Here is a 15346-nt window from a genome sequence, read left to right on the forward strand (position 1 = left end):
GTTGATGTCTGCATTAAGCCAGCGGGACCTCGTAGAGTTCAGATCCTTCTGCATGGGAACTGCACTTCATCAATTAGGACTTGAAAGGCATTTCTAAATAGTCACAGTCTTAATTGATACAAAATGACATAGGTATAATAATACCCATGTATGTTTTACCGCACTTGTCCTATTCTCCTCAATTTCATCCATGCATCAAAAAACAAACAAACAAACAGTCAGGACCATAGTTATGACAAACTATTGGCGCTATTACTGCCTTAGAGTGGTGGAAAGTAACTCAAAGTACTTTTACTTAAGTACAAATTTTGAGGTATTTGTACTTTACTTTTTTATTTCCAATTTCCAGTACTTTTACTTCTACTCCACTACATCTCAGAGCTCAAATTAAATTTTGATTAGAAAACATACATACTTTTACTTAAGTAAAACAATTGAGTAGCCTACTGTACTTTTTCAACCACTGCAGCCTTGTTTATCTCCCACCAGCTCAGTGGACTTGTGGTTAGAGTGTCTGTCTGCCCTAGAGACTGGGAGATCGGGGTTAGATCCCAAATCACACCAGAGACAAAAATGGGACCCAGTGCCTCCCTGCTTGACACTCAGCATCAAGGGTTAGATTGGGGGTAAGTCCCTGTGACATACAAGTGTCATGTCCAGGGGGTGTACTTGCTGCCTCACGCGGCTATAGAAACAGGAGATAGGCTCCTGCCCTATGGGTGTGTCATGACTCAGCAAGGCTTACTGAATTATCTCCCATGCATTTGAATGTCTCACAGTAATACTTGGGAATGTGCAATGTCTCTCAATTAGATCGTAATCCAGTGTGTGGAACCGGTCCCAGTTCAGTTCAATCTAATGGCAAAAGTTAATTGGAACAGATCCTAACCCAGGTCTCCTGCATAGGGAGAGAGGGAGAGGTACTCGGCTCATAAGCTTCAGGCAGGGCTATGTGTCCTGCCCGACAACAGGGTCTAAAATGTCTCAGAGGAAGAGCAAGGAGGACACCTCCACCCAAGTTATATTGTTTAATGAACACACCCGACCACGACTTGTCAAAATGACTTTTTCATTCATTAAAATAAGTCACAGATTGTAGTTTTAAGAGCTGTGTCAGCCTGGGCCCTGGCTGACACAAAGTAATTAGAGCATAATGTCCTCGAAAATTGCAAAAGGAAAGGGCCGTAATCTGTCGTGGAACCAAAACCCACTTCAGCCCACAACTGTCAAGGTTCAAGGTTGTACTTTATTGCTACATCTTGTGTACAGGTACATACTGTAAGAGTAAAACTTATTTTTGTTTTGGCTTCCTTACAGACAATGCAGCAGCATAGATAGCATGACATTCAAGACAACTAAACCACAGCAAGCTCAGCAAACAAGAATAAAGAGTGCAAGAAAGAGAAATTAAAGTGTAAACATATAGTAACATTATGTACGTGCGTACACGTATGTGCATGTTTTCCCTGCCAAGTTAGGTAAACTTGTGAACACCTTCACAGTAGGTTATCAATTTAGTTTGAGAAGGTGCAATTGAGGCTATGTTCCATATACAGTATACATGCAGCAACCTTTTGAGAGCACGAATGGCAGGCATCGTGTCCTGCGTGTGGAGGGGTGTGAGTGCGTGGCGTCCTAACCCGTGTTGAGCACGTTCCGTGAAAGGAGGTGGATTGTGGGAGCGGTGTGCGACTGGATGCAAAAAAAAAGGCCTTCATTGCAGGCAGAGGCATGCAGCTCTGCATGCTCATTCCGTCTGGGCTGTGCGTGCGTGCATGCATGGGTGCGTGCGTGCGTGCGATTGCGTGCATATAAAGTGTGTATACTAGTCTATAAAGTGTGTCTACTGTCTGTGAACAATATTGAACAGAGTGTGTAGGTTTGTTCTCAGACATGCGTGTGTGTGTGTGCGCGCGTGCATGCGTGCGTGTACCTGCCGCTTTTGATGCTTGTGTGTGTGACGCTGTAGTACGATCAAGTAGGGCGTTTAAGAAAGATACAGAGATAAACGGTTTCTGCCTGATAGCAACAAATGAATATGTTAAATTATAAGTGCATGAGATTTGCTCGGCCCTTTACTGTCCGACACAGGTTATACTGGACAGACTCCAAGACGTGAAATGTACACCATGTGTTCTCATTCATGAATCATGAAGCACTCGTTCTTCTCGTTTGATCTGAAGGCTGGCGATTGTTTAACCTCTTAAAACCGGGAAAGCATCCGTGCCATTACAAAATATATGTATTTCAGTCAGACAACTCTTGATTTAGAATATATATATATTTATTGAGCATAATTGAGTATAGATACAGTATATAGATTGGTGTCAGGGCTCTGTCCCTATTCATTCCCTGTAACATTAACACTTTAGCCAAATAGAATTACAGGGAATGAATAAGACCCCCATGCAGGGGGATCTAGAAACAGAGCCTACAGGTGGATGCTGGGGAGGCGGTGGGATTTGCAAAAACTTCATGAGCAGCAGGTTAGCAGCAAGCGACGCAGGGAGACAGCAGCAGCGACGCACGTCCGCACGGCAGGAGAGAAGCCAGGAATGAGCAGGTAGGCAGAGAATATGAATTAGCCGCTCTGATCAGGTAATAGAGTGCATGAGACTAGTCACCTGTTCAGGTAGGAGCTCACGAGTTGTCTGCCTGAACTAGCTACCCAGGCTTCGCATCATAATTATATCATACTTTGAATATGTTTCTCTTGAACCAGCAAGTGGCAGTTTGATTTTTAATAAAAATATAAAATAAAAGATTTATTGCAAATCTTTGAATATATTTGAATATATATTCTGGGGGTCCCTGGAAGGAACCAAATATTTTGAGATGGGGGGTCTGCAGCCAAATGCATGCAATTTTGGTGGGTTCTTCCTTGACATGAAAAACCACTGATGAAGCAACGTATATGTTTTTCCATTTAGAAAACATTCGTATATAGAATCGGTCCTCAGGGCTCAACGGGTTAGACTATAATAAGTGCAGACTCTTTGTGTCATCGAACCAAAACGGTGTTACGTGAGTTTTAGCTGATTAAGCTGTGGTTTGTCTCTCTCATTACAGCATTATCAAAGCCTGTGGAACGGGGTGGGAGTCTCCATCGGGGTGAATCTGTGCAGTGTCAACGACTAACAGAACCTTGCTGTGACAGTGAACCGATGGAAAAAGATGCATGTTCAATGGAGCAGCTGCATTAAGGTGCTTCAGCACCTGAGGAGTTAGCTGGCCTATTGCAGCCAGTATACTCAACACAAGCGCATGTTAATACTCAACAACTAGCTGAGCTATTTTTCAGGCGCAACCCAGCACTCTTTAGTTAGTGGAGATACGGTGCAGGGCCTATACGACATGGATTTCTAAACAAATTTGTTCTACGCAAAATACTGTGTTCACGTTCAGGAGACATCGGGAAAAAAAGCAATACTCCTGAATGCTGCCTTCCGGCATGGCATGGAAAGAAAGGAGTGGCATTTGCATTTCTTTCACCATCATTAAATGCTGTATTCGTGGTCTAGGAAAGGGCAGTTGTTTTACAGACGGGGTAAAAGGGCAGGGGCTGAAGCCCCCTTTGATGTCTATGTGTGCACGTCCCTGTACACACAGCAACCTCCCCCGTGATATTTGGTGTCACCTCCCGAAGGGCAAACCGGAGTACCGGACCCCTGTTTTGTGAACACATACATGTCCAGTAGGCCTACAGGGCAGGATAACGCAAGAAGAAGAATACACCCACAAACAACATCAAACGGAAAAGTTCAACAAAACAACCTCCTACAACCACATTGACTATGTAAAATACAAACACAACACAGCGTTCTGGCCACTAGTTTGGTCTTCGACGGGATTACTTCCACTCAGTTTGCAAAACCTAAAACAAACAAGAGAAACAGAATGATGGGGAAACTTGGATACGATGATTTCTTTGTGCTTGTTTTCATACAGTTGTCGCTTTGATTAGGGAACGTTACCCATGAGAATGTTTGCAGGCAGCTTGTCTGGAGAGAATTTGTCTTGGCAGATGGAGAGAGATGACGCCAAACGCATTTCTGACAACACAAGACATCTCTCCATTGGCAAGGCAACGGTGAAGAAGTTGCATCCTGGGATTGTTTTCACACGGCTGACATCTTAATTTGTGTATGCATAGTATAGCATCTTGCAGGCATATAGTTCATCTGGAGCGGTTGCGTCTTGCTTGGCGGCAGGGGAATTGAGGCCAAACCCGCGGCCACATGTGACAATAATTGTTGTTGAGACAAACGAAAAATAACTTTGCGGATGAGGCGTAACCTTTTGGTACAGTAACAACCAACTACAACACTGATTGATGTCCCAAGTACAAACGGAATGCTGCAAAGCCCCTTAAGCGCTGCTCTTATAGGGCATCAATTGGTAGAAAAAAGATCCGCTTCTGAAAAATCTTCCCAGGCTCGTAATGAGCCCCATCGGAGCACAACGAAAATGAGTTAATATCAGAGTAAAACCCACAGTGTAGAGTCTAGGTGACTAACTCTGACTTCCTGTTGTCCAGGGACCAATAAGATAATTTCCTGTATTACTTTAAAATAACAACTCATTGCATGTCTTGCCAATGTCTGGGTAGACATTGTTTTGTCTGGTGGGCATTTCTGGATCTTATTGAACAGATTGTCTTTAGAGTCAATATTATTCAGAGTTTGAGAGAAGATTTGATATCCTGTATATCCATATAGCAACAAACAAACAACAAACAAACAAACTGATTTCGACACTAAATATTTTACTGTGCAAACTCATACAGTACGTATAGAATAATGTGCTGTGAAAGGTGTTCAAAAGTTGTGAAGAATTACACTGTGTGTGTGTGTGTGTGTGTGTGTGTGTGTGTGTGTGTGTGTGTGTGTGTGTGTGTGTGTGTGTCGGGGGGCCTGCAGAGGGTCTCCCCTCTGTAGTGGGAGGCCCAGAGCTGCGGGGTGAGAGACAGGGGACATCATGTCCCCCCCCCCTCTCATGAAAAGACACCGGGAGTTGAAAAAAGGAAAGACTGTCCTACTGGAAGTATAGAGGAACTATGGTGGCATTGACAGAGCAGTCTCTCTCTCACGCACGCACGCTTGTGTACATTTTAACCACTTATAGCACCCCTGCAGCACCAGTGTTGTGGGGGAAAAGCTTTCACAGAAGTTAGCAGATGTATAGAGCACTGACGAAGGTCCCATGCAGGACATGAATGCTTAGGCATTTAGTTTTAACCACACTTTTTTATGAGCATTCTAAAAAAAAGTTGTTTAACTTAACTTAACCATAAACAACTTGTCATATTGTACTATACATGTGGGGACAATGTGGCCCTCACAAGCATAGTGCACGCACGCACACACGCACGGTCGCACGCACGCAAAACATGCAGGTCTCTCTCATTCACATTCAAATGATTTAATAAGGTACGGTACAATGGCACAGTAAATCCCCCCCCCCCCCCCCCCCCCCCGAGTCTCATAATAGACCAATGACATCCACAGCTTTCTGGGCCATAAAGGATAATAATTAAGTTAAATTAAATTAATTAAGTAAAAGTATCAATACTGCAATGTATAGAAAGAAAATGTACTTGAGTAAAAGGGCAAAAGTATTAGTATGAAAAGGTCCAACTTCACAAGTTTTCAAATGTATAAGAATCCTTTGAAAATAGCAGATCGACAAGCTCAAAATACGTCACATTGCAGACCGGCTATTTTCTATATTGATTGAAGTGGCAAATGTATGTTTTGTAATAATAATAATCAAAATCGACAAAGTGACTCTAAAGTTTTCAAATAAATGTAGCAGAGTAAAAGTACAACATTTGGATCCGAGATGGAGTAAAAGTGAAAGTACTGAAAATTGGAATTACTCAAGTAAAGTACAAATACCTCAAAATTGTACTTAAGTACAGTACTTCCAGCACTGCAAAGAATGGAACATATAGAACGGGGCCCCGCGCTACATGTCCAACAATGGACGACTAATTGCGTTGAGACGGACTGTTCCTGGGACTCGCGCAGCGCTATACAACTAATGCATTGCCTCGCTAAAGCCCTCTTGAACTTGCCCTATACATCTTGTATGGCGGTGGGTATGCTAGGTATTTGCTTTGCTCTCCTCTGAATGGGAATGTGACGTGGAACCAACCGCCACATGGTCCCACAGAAACGGAACAGCATACAGAATGTGGACGCTTCCGTTCTCATTTACACCTCTTACACCGCTCTGTGGACAATTTGCTTTGCTCTCATCTGAACAGAATGTGATGTGGAACCACCACATGGCCACATAGAAACAGAACAGTACAGAATGTGGACATTTCCCGTTTCTGACACATTTTGACCTGAAGGAAAATCTGAATCCCCCATCCACCCCCTTTCCCCGGGGACACGTCGTACCCCACTCTGACATTAAGCACTTGGAAATGGAGTTCGAGGCATGACCTTTAGTTTGGCTCGGTTCCATGCACAGATACATTTTGTGGAAATAGCAGATCTACAAGCTGCACAATGCCTCGCACCGCAAGGCGTTGCGAGCTTGTAGATCATGTTTGCTTCTTTCTTATACGTAACATTAATAATAAAGGGTCTTTTAAAATACCTTAAATTGTCACTTCAGAAACACGCAGGTATAGATATCCTGCATACACTGGTTTGTCGAGTGAGAAAACAGTGTTGCACATTAAGCTAATCGTCCGAGGACCCCCTTGGGGGTCCTGAGAGACCCACAGGTTGAGAACCAGTGCATTACACCATGCAGGTCTTTGTATTGATAGTTTCTAAAGTCCCACGGAAAAGTAGGTGACCGTGAACAACATGGAAGTATAGGGCACTTATGTGACCATTCTATAGGAGACAGTGTAGGCCTCTCCTCTCTCTCTCTTTCCTCCTGTATGTGGGGTCCAAAAAACCCTCTATAATTAATTACTGAATATGCGGTTTAATTAACTGAGTCTGATTGGCACTGCTGCATGTGAGTGAGGCCCTCTTATTCTTGCAACATGCATGTGCACCCTGTGCACCATTAACATATCTACCGCAGATTGATTACAATTGTTTAATTATTTTTTTCTAATAAGTGCGCAAGTGAACTGCAAGTGAACCGATTCAAAATCTCCACTTCAGCAACGAAACACACAGCTGTGTGTCTTTCTTCTTTGTTTCTCCCCTCTAGACCTTTATTTATCCAATCAACTCCTTCAACGACAGGAAACCGCTTTAGTAAAATGCAAATTAAAGTACCTCGAATCAACACTCTCCAGGTCCAGGCTGGCTGGCTGTGGCCATTCAACTGTCCTTCATGCGTTTAGCAGCAGTAACAGCGGCCAGAGGAGAGAGAGCTAACAGCAGCACACTCTAGTGTTGATTTCGTCAACTAAAACTAAGACGAAAAGTGTTCGTCGACTACCTTTTTCACAGAGGATAACTAAACGGAAATATACTGACAATTTTGTCAACAAATAAAAACAAGACTAAAATGTGCTGCCAAAAACAACACTGGCACACTCACAGCGGTCAGACTGGCGGACAAGGCCCCCCCCCCCCCCCCCCGCCCACCCATGTGTTTACTGAGGGGGCCATGGAGTCGGTCCAGAAGCAGATTAACCATTTGGAAGGAGCTGTTTCTTTCTATACGGTGACACCGAAGGTCAAAGGTCAGACAGCTGAACAGAGAGCAAGCAGAAGTGCAAAGTCATGTGAATGCTATAGTTTACATTCATTTCTGTATCTGCTGTCTTTTCACAACGCGTGCTGGCCTACAGTAACCTACAGTAAAAGTCCGACACCCAGGGCCCCGGGGCTGCAGCCCACCCTAGCCCAACGGTAAGTCTGACACCCAATAGTCCGACCATATAGAGCCCCATTATTTTGTTGGGCTTTTGATAATAGGGTGCGGGGGGGGGGGGGGGGGGGGGGGGGGGGTGATGTGTGTGTGTGTGTGTGTGTGTGTGTGTGTGTGTGTGTGGGGGGGGGGGGGGTCAATATAGACCCCTGGGGAAGTGGTTAATTGAGTGTGACCAGAAGCAGGGATAAAACATTATGCGTATCAGTCACGGATTATGTTAATCTTCCAAAACTTTTACTTTTCATGATTCAAATTAAAAAAGGATCAAAAAGCAATAGCAGATCTACAAGCTCAAAATGCATCACTTTTGATGCATGAATTTGCGCCCCGATTTGTGCTTGCAGATATTGAAACTTTTGTCTGATGTTGTTGATAAAGTATGGCATTCGTTAATTTAAGAAAAGATTAATAAATAAACACTAAAAGTTAAAATACTCCATGGAGATACGATTCCTCTGCCTGACAGCAACAATATTCCCACTGGCCATAATAAATCAATGACCAGACAGGGATGGATATCAAAAATCACACCCGTGTGCAGTGAGGGGCACTAATATATTAAAGTCTAATGTTCATTAGGTGATGTAATGGTGATGTAAAACAAACAGTGTGAAAACAAACATTAAATTATCTTTATTGTTGATGGCATTTAATGTTCATATATATAATATTATATATATGAATATATATAATATTTAAGCTCATGAGCTTATTTTTAATCGTGAACATGTGGCGCAAACCCGGCCAATTACATATATTTTGGGGGTCCTTGACATGAAATAGTTTGAGAACCACCGACATGGAAACATGTTTTTTTTTCCAGAAAACTGTCATCAGGTCTAAATGGGTTAAAACAAACATTGAACTAAAAACAAACATTAAACCTGTATATAGGAGGGGCTAGCGCCCCTCAAAAAGCAGAAGCATAGATTCCAACCCTGCACCCCCCTAGCTGCAACCCCCCCCGAGCAAATCCCTCCCTGCATGAGTGCATATTGTCCTCTCCACACACAGGAGTTGGTTCTGACTGCGGTTCAGATCCGGTGTGGTGGTGTGTGGCTGTGGTTGGGGATTCAGAAAACAGGGCTTATCACTCACTGTTTGCCCAAACAGTAGGCTAGCTAGTATATATATAGTCCACACAGCCAGGGGGAGGCTGGGCTTTACAGCCCTATTGTTGTCCTCTATATATTGTTCAGCAGCCAGAGGTCTGCTGCTAATCCCCCCCACGGCCACTGCAGAGGAGAGGGGATTGTATTCACTTCACTGTCACTCACAGTGTTAACCAAACGAGGGGTCGGGGAACTATCGCAGACGCATTTTTATCAGTCGCGAGTGAATGTCTTAATTCCTACAATTTAATTATCATCATTTAGATTTTCATGAAGAAAAAAAAATCTGTATCTGAATACTGTGTGTATATATATATATATATATATATATATATATATATATATATATACCTATATATTGCCTTATATTATTTTACAGTTTGAATTTTCATAGTTATTAATATTATTATATTACTTCTGATGCGCCTCTTGGTCTTTTCCATTTTTCTTAAAACAATCACACCCATGTGACGTGAGGGGCGCTCATATCATCATATACATCATCTCATTCCGACCAATCACAATTTGCGTCCACGCGTTTGTCTTCAATGTTTGCGTTTTACACAGTGTTTGTATTTACACAAACACTCAAAACTGGCCAGTCATTGTCAATGGCATTCAATGTTTGTGTTTACACACTTGTACTTTAGAAGCCAGACGAAATGACATGGATTGGTTACATCAGAGTGGTGATTTGTGCTCAAACCATTAGAAATACGTTTGAGGGAAATAAACAATATATTAAATATTAAAAACCGTTTTAAAGGATTTTTTGGCATCCATTGTTAGGTATCCCCATATGATGACCACGGATATGCAAATTCAAAACAGGTGGTACACATAGGCTGTTGAGTATTGTCAACGAGCACTTCCAAACTCCAGGCCAGCTCATAACATGTCTACAGTGGATTTTTATTAATAAACAAACACATTGCAGATAGAAAGAGGATAATAAAAGCTTTCCGTATACAGCTGCAATGTTGGTGAGTTTGACGTCATTTAATAAAATCAGATAGGACTGTTCTGTTTGGATGAATGGGCTGTCAATGGGAAGTTGCACCTAGTTAGCACCTTGCTGGCAAGATGGCAGCCGTGTGCATATTATCGTCAATTGTCAGTTCACCGTCATCTGGGGATGCCCCTAGGGGACGTACCCGAGCCACAGGTTGAGAAGCAGTGCTCTATAGCCAGCGGTTAGCGCTCGGGGGGATTGTATTCGTTGTCATTAGGGAGCGATATGCAATATGCATCACTAATGTGCTGCTGCTGTCACCTCAGGACAGGGGTCTGTCAGAGAGGAATGTGGCGGTGAGAAAGAGATAAAAAGAGATAAAAGAGTCTGCGTATACGTGTCTTTGCATTTGAAATCGACAGGTTTCATTGCGTAATCTTCAGTGGTGGAAAATGTAGTGGTGGAAAAAAAGTACTCAAATGTTTTACTTAAGTAAAAGTATAAATACTGCAATGCAGATGTATTCCGTTACAAGTAAAAGTCCTGTATTCAAAATGTACTCAAGTAAAAGTACAAAAGTATTGGCATAAAAATTTACTTAAAGTACTAAAAGTAAAAGTACTCATATTGCAGAATGTCCCATTTCACAAGTTAAAAATCTTGTGAATATAGCCGATCTACAAGCTCACAATGTGTCGCGATGCGACGCATTGTGAGCTTGTAGATCGGGCTGGAGTGGTTAATGGATATTTTCTGATCAAAATTACAATCTCCAAAGTAACTAGTAACTAGTACGTTTTCAAGTGGAGTAAAAGTAGAATATTTTGATCCAAAATGTAGTGAAGTAGAAGTGAAAGTATTGGAAATTGGAAATACTAAAGTAAAGTATTAAATTCCTCAAAATTTTACTTAAGTATAGTACTTAAGTAAATGTATTTAGTTACTTTCCAGTTCCACCACTGGGAAAAAAGTACACATTTTTCAGAGGGCCACGTTGACTTCGATATAAAGTGAGAAAATTAAGGGCCACACATTGTAGAACTGAAATGAAACTTGGAACGCATATCGCTGAATTATGTTAAAACTGCATGATTTTTGGTAGACATGCCAGACTATACTTTGCATACAATAGGATCTTTGTTTCACAGCACAATCATTTTCTGTTTACAAAAATGTTGACTTGGACTCGAGGCAAACTGCATAAACATTTAACATTTGAGCGCATGCTGTACGGATCATGAGTATGGAATGCAGGTGTAATATATCAATTACGATTAGAGTTTGAGTCGAGTTAAAAACCATCAACATAAGGGCGCCTTTAAGAATGTAGATTTGTGGGGGGGTATTTTAAGGAACAGTTTACTCATGAATACACATTAGGACGACATCTCTGATACCAATCCAGCCATAAAACATCTTTATACACTCACAAGACCCTATTTGTACACTCTCAGAGTTACATTAACATTGATTTTACAATATAAATGGGGGGTCCCAGAGATAGAAATTACATTAAATGGGGGTCTGTAGACTAATATGCATGTCAAACTGGGGGTCCTTGAAATCAAACGGGTTGAGAATCACTGCTAGAGCCGTCAAAATCTTATTATGGGGTCCCTGGTATATCTTTTCCAAATGGGGGTCCGTGGGTTCAGTGTCAATTTGGGGGTCCTTGACATGAAAAAGTTTGAGAACCATGTATAGTATAGTATATATAGTCTTTATACTGGAAAGTGCTTAATGTCGATGGCAATCCTTCCTGGCAGACAGATGGTTTAGTTTCGCCGTCCCCCCCAAAAGCAAAAACTTTCATGAATTAAAAACAAATTCAATTATTACAATTTTTCCAGTAATTTTATGAAGAAATGACAGATGAAAAGAGCCGATCTACTAGCTCCCAAGGCGGTGGGCTGTGGGCTTGGAGATCTGCTAAGGCGAACGTTTCTCTTTTGGGTGCTGAGCCGAAAGTTTGAGAAGCACTGGTTTAGTGGTGTCCCTGGGTTTGTGTTTAGGGGCTCCATTTCCGTCACCGCTAAACCTCTTATCCCTAAACTTCTTCGCCGTTTTTTTTTTACTATTTTGCAAAACATTTTTGAATAGTTAAAATGGCCAGATTTACTTTGTTGCACACTGCACAGTGTCACATGCATGCACCACAACTAGCCAAACACCATAAACTCAAACATAAGTACGAGTCAGGCCTTAAGAATATAAGCTTGAATTCCTAGATCAGCTAAATACAACTCGCCGCAAGAAGAGTCACTGCAGCTGTAGTGTTGTGTCATCCTCCTCCGGCAACATATCAAATATAAGACCCTTAAGGTCCAATATGTCCCGTCTAAAGTCATCCATTGTTGAAAAGGCTCTGGTTCCCACAGCACTGTCTCACGGTCTGAGACCGTCTCCGTTTAAGCATGAACTATACACTGCACATCCAAATCCAAAGTCCAAATGCACTTCATCATTAATTCATTTTTCATATGGATGATTATTCCCAAGCTATAGGAATTCATGGAGAACACAGTATAGATCTCAAAATGACTATTGACTGTGTCTCTCCTTACACGATAATCCTTTCCATTTTCTTCTAATGACATAACAATGTGCGTGACTGGGCAGTGGACCGCAAGGAGACTTCACCAACTCAGCCATTCAATAATGATCATGGTATAAAGCAGCGTAACCCATGTAGGACAGCCCAAGCAGGCGAATGGCCTCCAAGGATGACAGCATTCAGTGATGAGCTTCCTTGCCAAATAATTGCCTCCGCCACAATGACCCTCCCCAGTCAATTCGCTGCCAAATTGCTGTCCATAACCGCCTCCCGGGAAAATACCCCAATTTCATCCACTTTCTCTCTCTCTCTCTCTCTCCCCTAAACCGCAAATTGCCGTTATCAGATGAAAACCCAAACTTATGTATACGTGAGAAAAGTGCTTCATGAAGCACCAGGCCCGGCGCCAGGATGAAATGACAGAGGGGGCAATCGGGGGCAGGTATTGGACATGAAGACAATGCGCCACATTTGCATATCTATAGAGGGCGGAGGCGCACGATTTCGTTGGCTTCCTTCCTTTCAATGCCTGGAAATGTACCATTGTTTTTTCTGTAACTATTTGATCTAAGGGGGCAAAGTGGTTGATTTAGGGGGGCAAACACCCCCTTTGCCCCACCGTGGCGCCGGGCCTGTGAAGCACATTAAGAAATGCCTGTTTTCTCAATTGATATAGGGCAGGTATTTTACAAAATGACACCATAGAGATTTGTGCGCTAGCAGTCAAGACATTAATGACCTGCAAAGTCGATTTCCAATCCAAGTGCGGAAAGGGAAAACAGCGCTTAAATTGTCACGGAGTAAAAACCCCATGCAACAGCAGAATGTTAACCTCAGCAGATTGCTTTGGCAGGGGAAGCGACCGGTTTGCGGGCTCGAGGTGCGCAGATTGACTGAGAAGATTTTTTGAAAAAGAAACGCCCTATAATTTCCGCCCTGAAAACCCGCGCCACCGTAGAACTAGAACCTCGCCACAGGCGTCTGCTATCTCAGCGGACAGAGTGCTGATAGGGGGGGGGGGGAGAAGAACATTCAAAGATTTTCATAAATGTTCACGATTTTCTCAAAATCTTTGACATTAAACTGACAGAGATGCTTTTGCGGGTTTTAATATGATTTATGGAGCGAATTGGGTTCCAGTAAGTACTGTACACAGAGGATTTTACTGCGTGCAGGCCCTGGAAAGACGTTTGAGTGAAGACAGAAATATTATCGACAAAGAATTATGATTTTTAAGGGATTTAGGCTGATTTATAGTACAGTGGAAATTGACATGGTATGTGAAGTAGTGCACACTGCATAGTGGAATTCACCAACACCTGGCTGACACAGGAGTGGATAGTTTAACCCATTCTGGGCGGGAACCCCTTTTGGTGTTTTAAGCATTATGTTATACTTTAGCTATTGAAAAATAGCAGATCTACACGCTCATAGCTTGTAGATCATAGCTTGTAGATCTGCTATTTTTGAAAAATCGTAAAAAATGTGCCAGAATCTTTGAATATATTGTTACAGAGTCAATGTTTTAACTCAAATCTTTGCTTCTGGAGGGGGGGGGGGGTCCCTGGAACAGATGGGGGTCGGCGGCCAATTACATATAAATACATTTCTATAGCAATGCATTTGTACTTTTACGCAAGTAAATTAAAAATTTATATAATTATATATTATATAATAAATTAATTCCGGACTTTTGGAGTGGCAGTATTGATATGAGAGTACTTCTTCCAACAATTAATATACAAACTCTCATTATAATAACAGAGTGGAATTTTCCCTCTACTTTGAGTACATTCTAAGCTATAGTCATTCTATTTTCATTTACAGCAGATTTTGGACTATAAGTATCGCACTCAGCGACTTTTGGGAAAGGTTGATAATTACAGGCTATATCCCCTACATTTCTGCCGCCATGTCACAGTCAGGAAGAGATTCTGTTTAAGATGCTTTTGAAGCTCTTTTCCTCTCATAAGCCAATCTCTTTGAGGAGGATTTCTCCTAAAGAAAGCATGTCACCACTTTGTAGAACACCAGTGATACTGCAGAGGTCATTGGATTGTCTCATATTGAAATGATTACAGTCAACATGTGAAGCATACACAGTATGTAACCGATACATGCATGGAGAAGTCTTCAAAAAGAGCCAATTTTGTACTTTCAACACAAGTGCAGTTACTTTTACTTGAGTAATATTTCAGTAAAGTATCAATGCTTGTGTACTTGAGTAATATATTTCTGTCAAGTAACTTTTGCTTGAGAAAGCATCTGTGTCATTTTATTATTTTACGTACTCAAAGCGCGGCACTGAAACATTTTGCAAATCTTTGAACGTTTGTGTAAAGGGAATAGGAATATTTTTAACTCAAATCTTTGCTACCGGGGGTCCCTGGAAGACAATATTTCTAAATATTTGTAGATCTGCTATTTTGGTCCAAAAGTGCCCTCTTACGGGATTTCAGCCCCTGCCTCTCTAAACACTCTCTGCACATCCCTGGAGTGGAGAGGATGTTTTCAGACAGATATGAAACAATATAAAGCACAACTGTAATTACAGGAATTTGCCTCTCTGGAAGCAAAATGTCCGGAGGCGAACAGATGGAACAATTCCAAAACCTCTTACACCCATCCTTCGTTTGTGGTAAAACATGACCTAAAAATAGGAGCCCAGGTTAAAACAAAACACACAGACACAACATCCCCCTTTAGCCGATTCTATAAAGAATGTCTTCTAAATCTTGACAGTTTTCTGAAAAACCCATGTTTCTATGTCAGTACCCCCAGAATGATCATCTTAAAATATGTTGTTCCAGGGACCCCCCCACCCCCAAGCAAAGATTTGAATTAAAAACGATCACTCTGAAATATATTCAAAGT

This window comes from Protomyctophum parallelum (genome assembly GCF_964188405.1).
Source record: "Protomyctophum parallelum genome assembly, chromosome: 23".
In the NCBI taxonomy this organism is placed as follows: domain Eukaryota; kingdom Metazoa; phylum Chordata; class Actinopteri; order Myctophiformes; family Myctophidae; genus Protomyctophum; species Protomyctophum parallelum.